Source organism: Globicephala melas, chromosome 13 (genome assembly GCF_963455315.2).
Source record: "Globicephala melas chromosome 13, mGloMel1.2, whole genome shotgun sequence".
In the NCBI taxonomy this organism is placed as follows: Eukaryota; Metazoa; Chordata; class Mammalia; order Artiodactyla; family Delphinidae; genus Globicephala; species Globicephala melas.
In genome coordinates, this window is record NC_083326.1 from 84,430,605 (window position 1) to 84,447,781 (window position 17,177).

A 17,177-nucleotide genomic window follows, 5' to 3' on the forward strand; every position below is an offset into this window, starting at 1 on the left:
ACCTCACCTCATTACATTCTCAAAGGCCCATGGAACAGACACAGACACTGAAGCTCGAGGACCAATTACCACCCCGATGTCACAGGTGCAGGAAGAGACCAAGCCACAGGTCCTGCACCAACATGCAGGCCAGTGCCCTCACATTTCTCTCCCACTGAGCTCAGAGCACACAGGACAGGAGTTTCGCAAATTAATCATTAATTTTGACCTGGCCATTGAATTGCAAAACCCAATCCCTCCCCCAGTGATAACAGGCAACACACCTCTGACCAGATGGGCCAGGAGGCTGATTCACCTGTCTGAGGCCAGGTTCTGGGACAGGACCAGACCCTTCCCACTCCAGTCACTTCCTACCCCCTGCATCCGAGGGCTCCAGAGATGTCCCCAGCCCCGTGGGGCCCATGAGCGCAGGGAAGACTGCAGCATGGGCTGATTCAGTCTGGAATTTGGGAACGTCACACCCTTGGCTAATGTTCCAACTTCTTTTGGTTTTAAAGGTAAGAAGAATGAAAGAAAAGGTTTTTTATAGAAAACCCAAGCACGTTGCTGAAACAGCGGGGTGAGTTGCTTAAGCTAAGAAGTTGAGTCATGCTTGATTCCTCCATTTCTCTCCCACCCAAAAACCATCCATCAGGAAGTCTTGCTCTAAGATGCACAAAAAATCCATCCAACCACCCCAGCTCCTAACATCATTTGCTCCGACAGATGCAGTCACCTCTTCACTGGCTTTCTCACTTTTGCTTTTGTCCCTAGTCTATTTCCCGCATAGATCAGAGTTACCCTTTTAAAAGGTACATCTGATCATGATATTCCCCCCACTCAAACACCTCCCACGGCTCCCTACTTATCTTGGAAATAAATCCAAATCTCTTGACAGTGACCTACGAGGTCTTGCACCATCTGGCTCCCTGCAGCTATACCAATCGTAGCTCCCTTTGCCGTCCACCTCGTTCACTCTGATCCAGCCACACTGGCCTCATTGTTCCTGAGCCCACTGGGCAAGATTCTGCCACAGGGCCTTTGCACTGACTGTTTGCTCCTCCAAGGGCAATCTTCCCCCCGATGCCCACATAGGTGACCCCCTCATTTCTCAAGTCTGATGTCACTTTTTCAACGAGACCTTCCCTCAACAATATTAACTGGTTTCTCACTGCATGTCAGGCTCTGTTCTAGGTCTGGGGACTCTAGCAGTGAATGAAATGGACAAAGAAACCACCCTTTCTAAAGTAACCCTTCCCCCATCACATTCTATCCATCACCTGTTTTGTCTTCCCAGCATCATCAACATCGGCAGTTCCTACGTATTTGTTGACAAGTCCCCCTTCCTGCTGCCTGGACTGCGGACATGATGGACGAAGCTACAGCAGCCACCTTGGATCATGAGGCAGTCATGAGAATGGAAGCCACGCACAAAGGATGGTAGAGTAGAAAGATAGGAAGCTCAATCCCCGTGGCTTCACAGAGCCACCCCACCTGCCCTGGGCAGTGTAGTCATCAGAGAAAGGTCCATTAGATTCACAAGGAGATCCTACACCATACACCAAAAAGGCTAACATGAAAAAGACTGACCAAAAAAACAAAAAAAAAACCCTACTGGGATAAATAAGGAGTATGCGATGAACAGTTACACACTACTATATATAAAATAAATAAGCTACAAGGATTACTGTATAACACAGGAAACAACATTCAATATCTTATAATAAACTATAATGGAAAATAATCTGAAACAATACACATATAATAATAATTAAATACATATATATAACAGAAAAAAAAAAGGATAAGAAAAAGACTGACAATAACAGATGTCAGCAAGGATGTGCAGCAACCACGAATGCTCACACACGGCTGGCGGAAGTGTAATTCGGTACGATTGCCATAGAAAGCACTGGGGCGTTATCTCCTAAAGCTAAATAACGCAAATGTCCACAAACAAGTGGATGGATGACAAATGGGGGCACCTTCGTACAATGGGACGTCACCCAGCAAGGAAAGGGAGTGGACACAGATGAACCGTACGAGCACAACGTGACGAAGAGATGCTCGACACCCAGGAGAACTCGCTGTATGAGTCCGTTTACGTGCTGTTCCAGGGAACGGGCAAAGCTAATCTCTGGTGATAGGGGTGGGCGTTGACAGAAAGGGGTGCAGGAGAGCTTTCTACAGGTGAGCATGGCAAGTGTGCACGCCCACGTAAAAATTCATCAACCTCCACACCTAAGGTTGTGCACTTTCCTGTATGGATGTTAAATTCAGATTTTTTTTATTTATTTATTTTTTGTGGCTGAGCCGCGCAGCTTGTGGGATCTTAGTACCCCAACTAGGGCTCATACCCGTGCCCCCTGCAGTGGAAGCACAGAGCCCTAACCACTGGACCGCCAGGGAATTCCCTAAATTTAGATTTTTTTTTAATGAAAAAGAAAATTAAAGCAAAAAATTTTAATATGAAGGTGAGTGTTTTTAAGCCATTTATCACTCCCTCAAGGGGAGCCTCAGCCCACAAAGGCTCAACAAGGGGGCTGCGTTCCATCAAATCTGACCTCTGGGCTTCCCAGGTGGCGCAGTGGTTGAGAGGCCGCCTGCCGATGCAGGGGACACAGGTTCGTGCCCCGGTCCGGGAAGATCCCACATGCCTCGGAGCGGCTAGGCCCGTGAGCCATGGCCGCTGAGCCTGCGCGTCCGGAGCCTGTGCTCCGCAACGGGAGGGGCCCCAACAGTGAGAGGACTGCGTACCGCAAAAAAAAAAAAAAAAAAAAAAAATCTGACCTCTGAAGCTCTCCGCCTGCCCCCTGGAGAACAGCGAGGAGACCAATGGGGGCACGGGGGGTGGTGGGCGGGAGGGCTGGGAGCGACACCCTACAAGCAAGGAGACCCAGCCCTACGTCTGCAGCGAGCTGCTCCCTACTTCCCAACTTCCTGCCCTTCTCCTCCTGCCAGCAGGGGCCCGACACAGCTTCCTGTGCCTCGGTTTCCTCATCTATAAAAAGGGATTGGAAGCAGGACCAACCTCAACAGGGGCGTCATGTTGACATAACGGGATGAGCACGGCACTCGCCCTCTGTGCACTTCCTCCCCAGACCCAGAAACCACAGTCGAATCATGAGAGAAGCATCTGACAAATCCCAATAGAAGGGCATGTGACAAAAGCGCTGACCGGTGCTCTTCAAAATCGTCCAGGTCACCAAAACCAAGGATGGTCTAAGAAACGGGCACGGCCGAGAGGAGCCTGAGGGGACACAGTGACTAAGTGTGACACGGTGTCCCGGACGGGATCCTGCGACAGAAAAGGGAGGTGAAATAGAAATTAAGGAAATCTCAACGAAGTGGCGACTTTAGTTGATACCAATGTATCACCACTGGTTCATTCGCTGTAATAAACGGACCACACTAATTAAAGATGCTAACAACGGGAAGACCAGGTGTGAGGTACACGCTGTACTATCGCCTCCATTTTTCTGTAAATCTAAAACTGTTCTAAGATAGGAAGCTATTGAAACACAAAGCAGGACCTATCTCACAGGGCTACCATGAGGTTCAAATCAGTGCCTGGCCAAGTCACATCAGAGCTTGAAGCAAAGGAAGAATGTGAGCCCCTAGATACATTTTTTTCCCAGAACATTAAAGTCGTTGAAAAAATACTGAAATGTTTAAAAGTAGATATGTTAGGCTTCCCTGGTAGCACAGTGGTTGAGAGTCCGCCTGCCGATGCAGGGGATGCGGGTTCGTGCCCCGGTCCGGGAAGATCCCACATGCCGCGGAGCGGCTGGGCCCGTGAGCCATGGCCTCTGAGCCTGCGCGTCCGGAGCCTGTGCTCCGCAACGGGAGAGGCCACAGCAGTGAGAGGCCCGCGTACCGCAAAAAAAAAAAAAAATGTACCAGCTTAAAACATCACAAATTTAGTACCTTACAGCTTTGGAGGTCAGAAGTCCAAAATAGGTCTCACCCCGAAATAGGGCTAAAATCAAGGTGTCGGCAGGGCCCGCTCCCTCTGGAGGCTCTCGGGGAGAATCCAAGTCCCTGCATTTTCCAGCTTCTAGAATCCTCCTGCATTCCTTCAGCCTCTGCTTTCATCATCACACTCTTTCTGACCCCCCTGCCTCCCTCTTACCCTTAGGATGACACTGGTCCCACCCAGATAATCCCATCCCCCAAATCCTTAATTTAATCACAGCTGCGAAGTCCCTTTTGTCACGTGGGGCAACACACTCACAGGTCCCGGGATCAGGATGTCTTTGGGGGGGGGGGGCCATCGTCCCGCCTGCCACACCCACTCAGAGATGCGGGGCTTCCTCCCATACAGCCCCTTCCACACCCAGGAGCACCCAAACGCCGCAGCAGAGGGACATTTGTTCCTCATGTACCGCTTCCTTTCCAGAGCATCGCTGTCTGTAGCCAACAGGCGGGGCCCCCGCCGGGGACACGGTGGACCAGGTCCCGCCGTGGGAAGCCCCCTGTCCCGAAGTGCAGCCCCACGCCCAGCCCAGGACGCTCGGTCCAACCCTCTTTAAAAGAAACACAGGGCTGAACACAGTCTGCGTGGGACTTCCTGCAAGTGCTGCAGTGCGGGGTGGGAGGGACTTTGTTCTCAAAGCTTGGATCTGCAGAGAAGCCCTTTTTGGGCTGCAGACGGGCCCCTACCTCCTCCCGAATTCTAAGACCAAAGGGTAGTCTGGCTTCACGGTGACACAAGGGTGTCCCTCAGAACAGGAACTGAGACACCCCCCAAAGAGCTCAGCCAGCTGCAGTGTCAGCTGGGAACACGGCGCAGGAGGGACTGAGGGGCCCAAGAAGGCCAGCCTCCCCTCTCCTGGGGCAACATCAGAACCAGGGGGGCGTCTCCCCAAAGCAGGCCTCCAAAAGCCAACAGGTTCCCACAGGACAGATTGGGGGGAGCAAAGGTCAGATGACAGAGCGATTCGGGATTCTAGGGGGCCTCGGGAAGCTTCCTGGCTGGGCAGAGACCGATCGACCACTGAGCCGCACTTCCTCAGCCCCCCAAAAGGGACCCAACTGCAGGGGGTGGGGACGCAGGGCATTTCTGAATAGCTGATCAGGTTCCTCATTTCAAAAACTCATCACTGCTCCTTGGAATTCATTTTCACGGGATAACAGCATGGGGGCAACGTCAGGGGCAGGGGGTCTCCTGCTTCATGTCCTTGTTTACCATGGACCTGTTCAAGCAGTGGTTCTCCAAGCGTGCTCCCTGAACCAGCAACACCAGCATCACCTGGGAACTTGATAGAAAAGCTGGCTCTCAGGCCCCATCTCAGACCTGCCGACTCAGCAACGCTGGGGGAGTGCCCAGACATCTGTGTTTTAACAAGCCCTCCGGGGCTTCTGCTGCAGGAGACAGCTAGCGAACCACCGCGTTAGAGACTCAGACGAACCTGTATACATGCTTCACAATAACTCGGGGAAGGAGAATGGATGCAGGCGGTGGCACACGTGAAACCGGAGGGCACGGGCCTCAATGTCCATTAACGCAGAGAAGTGGCACAGGGCAATCATACTGTTCTCTCTCTCTTTTTTTTTTTTTTGCGGTACGCGGGCCGCTCACTGCTGTGGCCTCTCCCGTTGCGGAGCACAGGCTCCGGACGCGCAGGCTCAGCGGCCATGGCTCACGGGCCCAGCTGCTCCGCGGCATGTGGGATCTTCCCGGACCGGGGCACGAACCCGCGTCCCCTGCATCGGCAGGCGGACTCTCAACCACTGCGCCACCAGGGAAGCCCTCTTTTTTTTTTGACCACACCCCGCGGCATGTGGACCAGGGATCAAACCCGCGCCCCCTGCAGTGGAAGCGCGGAATCTTAACCACTGGACCGCCAGGGAAGTCCCGTGTTCTCTCTTTTTTTTTCAGGGACATTTGAAATTTTCATAACAAGTTTCTTTTAAACCACTTAAAGATTCGAACCCCTCCCCCACCCCCAAAGAAAAAGACAGGTCTTCTGTCTTCCTGAAGCCAACTCCACAAACTGTCTGATTTGGCCAGTGATGAGTTTTAGATCACATGGTATTTCAAAATATTTGAATTTGCTGACAACATCTTAAAAACGGCAGATAGGGCTTCCCTGGTGGCGCAGTGGTTAAGAATCCGCCTGCCAATGCAGGGGACACGGGTTCGAGCTCTGGTCCAGGAAGATCCCACATGCCGCGGAGCAACTAAGTCCGTGCGCCACAACTACGGAGCCTGTGCTCTAGAGCCCGCGAGCCACAACTACTGAGCCCAAGTGCCACAACTACTGAAGCCTGCGCTCTAGAGCCCGCGAGTCACAACTACTCAGCCCACGTGCCACAACTACTGAAGCCCACGCACCTAGAGCCCGTGCTCCACAACAGGAGAAGCCACTGCATTGAGAAGCCCGCGCACCGCAACGAAGAGTAGTCCCCGCAACTAGAGAAAGCCTGCGCGCAGCAGCGAAGACCCAACACAGCCAAAAATAAATAAATAAATAATTTTTTAAAATAAAAATTAAAATGGCAGATAAATTCTGGATTTCCGGCTTCTTCTGAAAAACCAGGAGACGTGCCAGCACTGGGCCTGGGCCTCCCCGCATGGCCCAGCTGAGCTGAGTAGCAGCTGCTCCTGGTGTGGGATCTGCTCTCCAGGTTACCACAGGTCTCACTGCTTCCTATCATCTCACACCAGGTGGCTTCACTCACTGGAGTTGCTGCATGGCCCTCACGGGTATCTGAGTTTGCAATGCCTGTCCTACAGTAACACAGGATGAGAACATGGTACTCATTCATTCATTCATTCATTCCAACCCTGCCTGAGCATCTAATATGCTCAAAGCTGGTCCTCAGTGCTATGGGGGGCAAAGTTCATCAGAGAGGAGCTGAGCAGGGATTGGAAAAATGACAGGTTACTCACAAATGACTCAGACACACAATAGGAAGAGCTCAGCTCATCAAATGTATTTATTGGCAACCACTGGCCAGCACCAGAACATTGTTTAACATTGGCAGGACTGTCAACCACTTTGGAATATTGTTGGGGCACTAGCTACTAAAGCTAAAGTCCATGCCCTACATCCCAGTAATTCCATTCCGGGGTATCACCTAAGAGAAAGGAAAACACATGCCCACACAAAGACTTGTCCACAAATGTTCCCAGCAGCTTTACTCCTGGTAGCCTCAAACCAGAAACAACCCAAATATTAACCAGACATCACATACATTCACACAGCAGTGAGAAAGCACAGCCATGTGGGTGGATCTCACAAGCCTAATGTTGAGCAAAGAAGCCAGACCACAACAGTACCCGCTGGGTGATTCCATTTAGATAAACTAAGCTATGCTGGAAGAAGTGAGGGTAGCGGTCACCCTTGGGGCTGGGTAGCAACAGGGGGGAGTGCAAGGGGATTCTGGGGGCGCTGCTGATTACTTGGGGATGTTCAGTTGTGAAAGTTCTGCCTGCCCGACATGTACTAGGCTAACGTTGACAACGATGCCAGCATTTACTGGGTGCCAGGCCATATGCTAAATGAGCATTCGATGTGGCAGGCCCAAAGGCCACCTTTATCCCCTCCTCCCACTAAGTGAACCCCGACTTGCTTCTAGTATTGGAAAGAAAGCCCTAAATCTCAGAGAAAATGGGCCCAGACAGTAGACCAGGCCCATGAGCCTGTCTAACAAATGAGAAGGAAAAGGAGTCTGCTGGCAGCTTCTGAGAAAAAAAAGATCCTCTTCCAATAAGAGGAAGAACTGAACAGAGCCCTCCCACGGCACCATCCCTCCTTCTGGCTTTGAATGATGTGTGTGACAGTGTGATGTCTGGCACTGTGGCAGCCATCATGAGGCTATGAGGGCAAAGCTGAGAGAGCTGCATAGACACTGACCCAGTCCCCTGACATCACTGAACAGCTGAATAAATCTGGAGACATCCACCACCTCCGGTCTCCCATGAAGCACAATAATAAACCTCTGTATTATACCAGCCACTTGGAAGCAGCTTTTCTGTTGCTTGCAGCCCAAAACATCTCATTCGATGCAATGCTTGCTTTCATCTAAATATGACAATTAGTCCGTGAGGTAGGTACGATTATTTGTTTTGTTTTTTTGATGAGGAAACTGAGGCACAGAGAGATTAAACTACTTACTTGCCCAAGGGCACAAACCCAGTAGTGACAGAGGGTCCTCAACTCCAGTCTGCCCCCAGAGCCTGAGCTCTAACATTCTACTGCCTCCATAAAGGCTCACCGCAGGTGTGGACAGATAAGGATCACAGGGAAGGGAGATGACTGCTGGAAGGCGCACGCAGTTCCGATCCCAGGCTCCCAGGAAAATCAAGCACAATCTCACCCTCCACCTGTAAGCCGGGGTCTCACCTGGACCCACCAATTACACTACCATGATGGGAACTCCAGGCAGTCTACCTGTCTGTGCTCTTTAGGACGAGCACAGTCTCCCCCGGGGCTGACTTCTGCCCCACTCTCTCCACATAATTCAGGCAGAGGACAGCCCTTCCTTCAAACACCACAATTTCACCCCAATAATAAAGAAAGGGCTCAGCAAACTACAGCCTGTGGCCACATCCGGCCTGCTGCCCTTCATCCCGGGAGCTCACAACGGTTTTACATTTTTACGTGTTTGAAAAAAAAAAAAAAGAAGAATACTAACTCAAGACACATGAAAGTTACATAAAGTTCACATGTTGGTGTCCACAAATAAAGCTGTGTGGCACTCAGCCAGCCCCCTCACAGATATATGGTCCACGCAGCTTCTGCACCACGGCTGCGGAGGTGAGAGGCTGAGGCAGAACCTGTTTGGCCCGTAAAGCTGAGAATATTTACTATTTGTTCTTTACAGAGAGTGTGCCAACCCCTGCCCTCTGCCCCTTGGTCCCCTGACCGGCCACATGGAGACGTGAGCACCTCCCCCTCCTCCTCGGTGGCAGCACCGAGAATCAAGTGACAAGGACATGCACTGATCTGAAGAAAGCACCCGGGTGTAAACGGGCCACAAGGACGCTTGCTAAATGAGCTTTCCGCCACTCACCTTGGCCCTGGTTCCAGAACGCGTGCGGAAGCTTGCCAAGGTCTCGTAAAATGGCGCAACGGTGGTTTGAGCCCGGAGGAATCAGAGGCTCAGGGGCTGTCTCCTCCAAAAGCTCAATCTTTTGCAAGAGGCTCAGCGTCCTGTAATCACCCTGGCCAGAGGCTGGGCCATCCGGTCTACCACCTACGAACCCGAACCCGATCCCTGACGCCCGGATTGGCGGGGCGGTGGGGAGGGGCGGGAGGGGGACCGGCACTGATCTCCCCTCAGGTTAAACCCCATCATGACTTTTTATTTTTCTTTTTTTTTTAGCTGGGCCACTCGGCACACAGGATCTTAGTTCCCGGACCAGGGATCAAACCCGCACCCCCTGCAGTGGAAGTGTGGAGTCCTAACCACTGGACCACCAGGGAATTTCCCCCATCACTTTTTAAAATTGTGGTCAAATACACAAAACAGTACATGGACCATCTTTACCATTTTTAAGCGTACAGTTCAGTGGCATTAAGTACATTCACACTGTCATGCAATCATCCCCACCATCGGTCTCCAGAAATGTTCATCTTCCCCAGCTGAAATTCTATTCCCATTAAACACTAACTCCCCTCCCCCAGCCCCTGGCACCCACCCTCTATTCTCTGTCTCTATGAATTTGCCCCCCCCATAGGGACTTCATATAAGCAGAATCACATAATATGTGTCTTCTTGTGACTGGCTTTTTTCACTTAGCATAATATCCTCAAAGTTCATCCATGTTATAGCCTGTGTCCGAATTTCTTTCCTTTTTAAGGCTGAATCACATTCCAGTGTATGGAGGGACCGTATCCTGTTTATCCATCCATCTAGTGATGGTCACTTGGGTTGTTTCCACCTTTTGCCTACTGTGAAGAGTGCTGCGGTGAACATGAGTGTGCAAATATCTCTTCAAGTCCCTGCTTTCAATTCTTTTGGATATGTACCCAGAAGTAGCATTGCTGCATCCGATGGTAATTCTATGGTTCAGTTATCTGAGCAACTGCCAGACTTTCCCACAGCAGCTGCACCATTTACATTCCTTCCAACACTGTACAAGGGTTCCAGTTTCTCCACATCCTGACTAATTGCTGTCATTTTTTGACAGCAGCCAGGCCGGTGGGCACGGGGTGATGGTTCACTGTGGTTAGGATTTGCACTCCGCTCATCATGAGTGATGCGGGGCACCTCCTCGTGTGCCTGTTGGCCACTTGCGTGTCTTCTTCGGAGAAATCTCTATGAAGTCCTCGGCGCATTTTCTAATCGGGTCGGTTTCTGTTGTGAATGAGCTGTCCCACCAAGAATTTAGGACCAGATTTACGGCCCACACTTTCCATCTGCTCTTGACTGCCCTCCCGGATATTTCCATCTTAGAAAACAGCTCCGCCAGCCACTGAATCCCTCAGATAGAAGTTCAAGAGACTTACTTCTCTCCTCCCCTCCCATCCCGAGCCTAAGCCATCGGCATCCCTGGTTCACGCTCCCTACAAGAGGAACCTTGACTCTGTTCCCTCCTTCCAATTATACTGCCTCTGCCTTGGCCCGAGGCACCCACCGTCCTCCCGTGCCTCCTCTCAACCCCCCAACACTGCCTCCCCGCGCCGCAGCAGCCAGAGGGCTCTGTAAGACACGCATCAGATCGTTCCCCGCCCCCCACTCAGAACCCTCCACTGGCATCTCAAGGAATTGAAACCCAAATCTCAACTCCTCCCCATGTCCTACAAGGCCCCGGCCCGCCTCTCCCCTCTCACCACCCACTTCTCCCCAAGCCCACGGCCTGCTAATCACATTGGAGTGATAGGTTGCTTTTCACTCCAATGTGACAAGCCACTTCCCACCACCGGGCCTTTGCACTTGCTGTGCCCTGTGCCTGGCGTGCTGTTCCTACGCCCAACTCCTCAGCAGCTCCAACGGCCCCTCCTCAGGGAGGGCCTCCTGACCACCCACCCAAAGGAGAAGGACCCGGCCTGGGGTGTCCAGGACTGCAGCTCCCCTGCCTGGTACAATGCCCAGCACACAGTACGAGCTCAGAACACACACGCCGAAGGCTGCTTACGTCCCAAACCACAAAGAGGAGTCAAAGAACATCCTCCCTACACCTGCTCCCCGGGTTGAAGGACTTCTGAAACCTCAGCTGGACGCTGCCCCAGCCCCCTGCCTTTCTCCCTCCCCCGCCAAGGACACAGATGGCCAGGACTGCTGACAGCTGTACCCCACTTATCTGGGCTCCGCGGCCACACACAAGCTGCCGGAGCCCAAGGGAGCACGGAGGTGACGTCATTCTCCTGCAGGATAGGACAGGGAGGGCCCGGCTGCCCCCCAAGGACAGGCTCCCACCCAGGCCTATGGCCACAGCCACATCCGTTCCCAAGCCCCCAGGCCATGACGCTCCAGGTGCTGACACACCCTTCATCACCACCGCCCCACCACCCCTACCCCCACCATCCCCACTGCTCTCACCAGGAGCGGGCAACACTCGAAGCACTTTGCTCCCTGAGTCCTCACGACGGCTCCATGCCCTGGATGCTAACATCATCCCACCTTACAGTTGGGGAAACTGAGACTCAGGGAGATTAGGTCACTGCCCAAGCATGGCCAGTTTTCTGAATCCTCAACTCTATATATACTGCCACATATATTCATAATTACAGTCAAAAATTATATTTTTAGGGCTTCCCTGGTGGCGCAGTGGTTGAGAGTCTGCCTGTCGATGCAGGGGACGCGGGCTCGTGCCCCGGTCCAGGAGGATCCCACATGCTGCGGAGCGGCTGGGCCCGTGAGCCATGGCCGCTGAGCCTGCGCGTCCGGAGCCTGTGCTCCGCAACGGGAGAGACCACAACAGTGAAAGGCCCGCATACCGCAAAAAAAAAAAAAAAAAAAAAATTATATTTTTAAATTCTTTTCATTATTCTCTCATTTGAGCAGGTAGAAAGAACAGGTGCTGCTAGAGATGAGGAAACTAAGGCAGGAGGCTCACAATGAGCCTAAGGCCATAAGCGGCATTAGAACCCCGAGGGGCTCCCGACTGCCCGGTTTTCCTCTGTGATGAACTCGTCCATCACCCAGGACCCTGGATGGCCTCCATGAACTAAGTCTGAATTTATTCCGAAAGAAGGTTGGTAAGTAACAGCCACAAGGCCAGCCTGACGTAGCAGCGCTCACTCACTCCCCACTTATCAGCCCACTGATCCCTTGCAGCAACAGCCATGAGGCCAGGGCTATGACTATCCCCATTTTACAGATGAGGAAATCAAGGTCTGGAGGGGCCAAGTCACTTGCCCACGGCCAAGGAGCTGGGAAGCATCAACCTGGTGAGAATGAGGTCTGCCGAGGAACAGACCTCATCCAACGGGGGCAGCCCCCAGCCGACAGCGGCCATGTAGAGTTTCCAAACTGTCAGGAGTGCCTCAAAATGTAGATTTGGATCTAAATCTGCCTGTCTTTAAATGCTGGCGACCGATATAATTTTTTTTCATACCAGCGTGGGCCACACAAAACACCTCTCCAGCCAGGTCTGGGTCTGGGAGAGGCTGGGCTGTAACCTTGGGACAAAAGTGAGGGTTCCAGGTTCCGCTTCTACCACCAGCTGTGTGACCTCGGGCAGGTGCCTCAACCTCTCTGAGCCGCCAGAACTGCAGCCAGAAACTAAGCACAACCACACCTCGGAGGGGGTTATGAAGACAATGAACCTGTACCACACGCAGCTTGGTGCCTGGCACATACTAAGTTCTGCCCCAAAACCTATGAATGTGACCTTATTTAGAAAAAGGGTCTTTGCCGATTTAATTAAGGATCTCAAAGTGAGATCATCCTGGATTTTGCGGGTGGACCCTAAACCCAACGATGAGTGTCCTTAGAAGAGAATACACAGAGGCAGAAATTGGAGGGATGCGGCCACAAGCCAAGGAATGCCTGGAGCCACCGGGAGCAGAAGAGACAAGGCAGGATCCTCCCCTACAGCCTTCAGTGGGAGCACGGCCGACACCTCGATTTCAGACTTCTGGCCTCCAGAACCGGGAGAGAATACATCTCTATTCTAAACCACCCGTCTGTGATGACGTTTACGGCAGCCCCAGGAAACATATGCTCCCTGAGAAAGCTCCAGAAGACACACAGGCGTCTCCAGCAGGAAGATTTTTTCTAGAATAGATTCCGACCTGCACCTTCCCTTGCCAACGAACGAGGACTCCTTCCCGCGCAGGCCTTTCATCACTGCTCCAGCAGTAACAGGGAAACAGCCCCGTCCTTTGCAGCGCTCTGTGTACAAAACCCTCAGGGCAGAGAGGCAGGCCCACAGGCCACAGGAGGGCGAGTTCCAAGACCCACCCCTCAGTGCCAAACCCAAGGTGGAAAAAGGCATGCAGGGTCCTCAAGGGTGGGCCTGGGACAGGAGGATATCCCGGTCCCTGTAGACACAAACAATGTTGTTCAGGAAGGAACTATTAACCCAAGTTGCCTTGGGAGCCAAGACCCACTGTGGGGAGAGGCAGTGGTGACTTTTCACATTGTGCCTTTTTTTTTTGAGGTTGTAACTCTCTGCACGCTTTCCATCTTTTTTCATTGTACCCCTATTGTGCTTCCCTTATTTTTGATGCCAGTGGGGGCCTGCTGGGCAACAGCTGGCCCTGCCCAGCACATCCCATCCAGCTGGCATAAGTGACGCGACCATCCGAGGCTGCTCTACCTGAATTTTAGTCTGTGGGAGGTAAGAAAATCGGCCCCAACTGCAAAAGAGGACATCGGCTTTTAAAGAAAATCAAGTTCCCAGAGAACCCAAGAACTAGGACCTGGATTTGAGCCCGGAGTTCTGTGGGTCTGCAGGTCGGGCAAACACTTGGTCGTGGGTCAAATTGTGTCCCCCAGAATTCACGTCCAGCTGGAACCTCAGAAGCTGACCTTATTTGGCAATGGTGCCTTTGAAGATGCGAACGAGTTACGGATCTCGAGATGACATCATCCTTGCTTTAGGGGGGGCCCTAAATCCAATGACAGGTGTCCTTATAAGAAGAGGCAAGGGGCTTCCCAGGTGGCGCAGTGGGTGAGAGTCCGCCTGCCGATGCAGGGGACACGGGTTCGTGCCGCGGTCCGGGAAGATCCCACACGACACGGAGCGGCTGGGCCCGTGAGCCATGGCCGCTGAGCCTGTGTGTCCAGAGCCTGTGCTCCGCAACGGGAGAGGCCACAACAGTGAGAGGCCCACGTACCGCAAAAAAAAAAAAAAAAGAAGAGGCAAGGACACAGAGGGGACGGCCATGTGAGGAAAAAGGCCTCGGAAAGTAATACACACATTACAGTTACACAGCAAGGAGGCCACAGTCCCGCCCTTCGCAGGAGGGGACCCCTAAGCCGGTTGCAGACAGCAGGGGGGCATGCGGGGTCAGCCACATTCCCTCTCCGTCCTGCACAAGGCTGACGTCTCCCTCTGAGCCTTTTCAGCTCAGAGGGAGAGGCCCCTCACATCCTCTGTCCTCTCCCTGCAGCTGACCTCAGTCACCGGGGTCCAAAGATTTCTGATTAAACCAAGTCCAAGTCCCGGGATCTATCCCTAGCTTTCTGTGTGTGCCCCCCCACCCGCAAACCCCTCAAACTCTCTGAGCCTCAGACCCCATCCCCCCACTGACTTAGAAAAGGAAGAAGGCTCAAACACACAACTCAGAAGTACACCCGTCACAACCACACACAGCCTAGAATGCCAGACGGTATCGGGCGCTGGAGCAGATGGGGGAGGGAACGGCAACGGCCCTTCTGGAAGGCACATTTGATGGCACTGGCTCCCTGCCTCCCCCTCCCGTGCCCTTCGACCTGGCAGCTCCACTCCCCACACATCCCGAGGAAATTCTTGGGAACTTTAAGATGGAAGGTTCCAGGATGTTTGCTGTCTGGGGGGGAAGGAGTGGACGGAACCAGGAATAAACAAAACATGAGGAATGTAAACTTGGAAACCCAGGCAGTAGCAAGAAGCCATGGGCCAGATGAGAACACGGCACCATAGATAGATTTCCGAGAGCGTGATGGGAGAAGAGTAGGGCTCAGAGCAGGAGTCAGAGGTCGCCCTCTCCCCAGGCTCCGGCAGCCCATGTGCTGCGCGTGGGGCCTGCTCGGCCACGCCCAGCTCAAAGCACTTACCACTTATTAGCCTGCCCAGTCCTCACCTCAACCCTACGGGAAGGTGTGGTTTGTCCCGTTTTGCAGGAGCCTATCCAAACGCGAGACCCGAGGAACCTACCCCAGGTCACCCAGGCAAGTGGCAAAGCCAGGATTGGCCCCCACGCCCACCTGGCTCCAGAACTGAGCTCCAGCCCGCTGTTCTGTGAGCAGACTCCCGGCACCGCCTGTGGCACAAGGACACACACGTCCTATTTAAAGACATACCACCCAGGGGATGGGTGCCAGGGCAAGGAGGGGTGAGACATGAGAGGGATAAGGGGAAGAAGAGGGAATAGAAGGAGATGAGGGAAAATAGATCAACAGGCACATGTACGCACATATCCGCAGCGGCACTCTTCACAGTGACCAAAGGCTGCAAATAACCCAAGTGCCCCTCAACTGGTGGAGGAGTAAACAGAATGTGGTCCATCTGCACAGTGAAATACGATTCAGCCATAAAAAAGGAGTAAAGCACGGGCACAAGCTACAATCTGAAGACCCTTGAAAACGTGATGCCGAGTGAAAGAAGCCAGGCACAAAGGACCACACAGGGTGGGATTCCATTTATAGGAAATGTCCGGAACAGATACAGAAAGCAGACTAATGGCTGACAGGGAGTGGGGGAGCTGGAAGGAAGAAAAGATGGGGAGTGGAGTTTCGCTTTGGGGCGACAGAAACATTTGAGAAGCAGAAAGAGGTGATGTTTCACACTGTGAATGTGCTAACTGCCACTGAATGGTTCACTTCAAAATGATTAATTTTATGTTGTTTGAATTTCATCTCTATAAGTTATTCACTAAAAAACTTGTGGACTTCCCTGTCTGTCCAGTGGTTAAGACTCCATGCTTCCACCACAGGGGGCATGGGTTTGATCCCTGGTCCGGGAACTAAGGTCCTGCATGTCGCAGGGCAGCTAAGCTCGCGCGCCACAACTACAGAGCCCACACGCCACAACTAGAGAAGCCTGTGCGCCACAACGAAGACCCGACGCAGCCAAATAAATTAATTAACTAATTAATTTTAAAAAAGATGGGGTGCGGTTTATTGCAGCAACACGGATGGGTCTCACAAATATAATGGGATGCAAGAACAGCAAGACAAAATAAAAAATACAGAGTATGTGCCTTATTCCGTCAGGGCTGGGCTGCTGTAACAAAACATCACAGACTGGGTGGCTTATAACAACAGACATTTATTTCGTTCGGTCAGGAGGCTGGAAGTCTGAGATCAGGGTGCCGGCATGGTCAAACGAGGGCCCTCTTCTGGCTTGAAGACTTCTCACTATGTCGTCACATGGTGGAAGAGGTGAGGGAGCTCTCTGGGGTCTCTTTTACAAGGGCACTAATCCTATTCACAAGGGCTCCACCCTCATGACCTAATCACCTCCCAAAGGCCCCACCTCCTAACACCATCACTTTGGGCATTAGGATTTCAATGCATGAATTTTGAGGCATTCAGACCAAGCAATATGATTCCGTTCAAGTGAAGCTCAAAACCAGACAAAACTAAGCCCAGTGTTTAGGGATGTAGATGGGGTAACACGATAAAAAGCCAAGCAAGCTGGGAACAAGTCTCCTCTGCAGGGGCTTCTGGAGGGCAGATGAGGGTCTGCTTTTTCATCTGGGGATGATCACAATGGTGTTCGTTTTAGTTATTTATTTAATTGTGTGTGTCTTAGGCACTTTCCTTGAAGTGCATAAGATTTCACAATAAAAAGAAATCAAAGTTGAAAGTCCAAAGCAGGAGGCTGCAGCAGGTGGAATCCAGGGATCCTGGGAACAGGCGGTCTAAGGAAGTCCTGAGGCTTAGAGAGTCTTTCAAAGCTGCCAAGGGATTCCAGCTACAGCGGGCTCCCGGCCGAGTAAAGCCACAGTGACTTCCTGTGCCAGCCAAGAGGCCAGATGGGGCCAGGGGGACCTGGCACAAGAATTTCTTCAAGCCTCAGAGGGACAGGCGGCGGAGATGAGAAGCCCTCCTACCTGCCACCCCATCTCGACCAGACAGGCCCTGACACCCCA

General features: G+C 52.4%; 1 protein-coding gene across 5 annotated transcripts in view; it reads right to left on the reverse strand.

The window, feature by feature from the left end:
- Nucleotides 1–17,177, reverse strand: part of SCARB1 (scavenger receptor class B member 1) — a 79,101-nt gene that overhangs the window by 48,136 nt on the left and 13,788 nt on the right. The window contains exon 1 of one of the 5 annotated variants that reach the window (XM_060310021.1): nucleotides 3,011–3,152. The exons of the other annotated variants lie outside the window; for them this stretch is intronic. The gene's annotated coding sequence lies outside the window, so the exon portion shown is untranslated. Of the gene's footprint in view, nucleotides 1–3,010; nucleotides 3,153–17,177 lie in introns of those variants that run through there. 5 annotated transcript variants of the gene reach the window in all.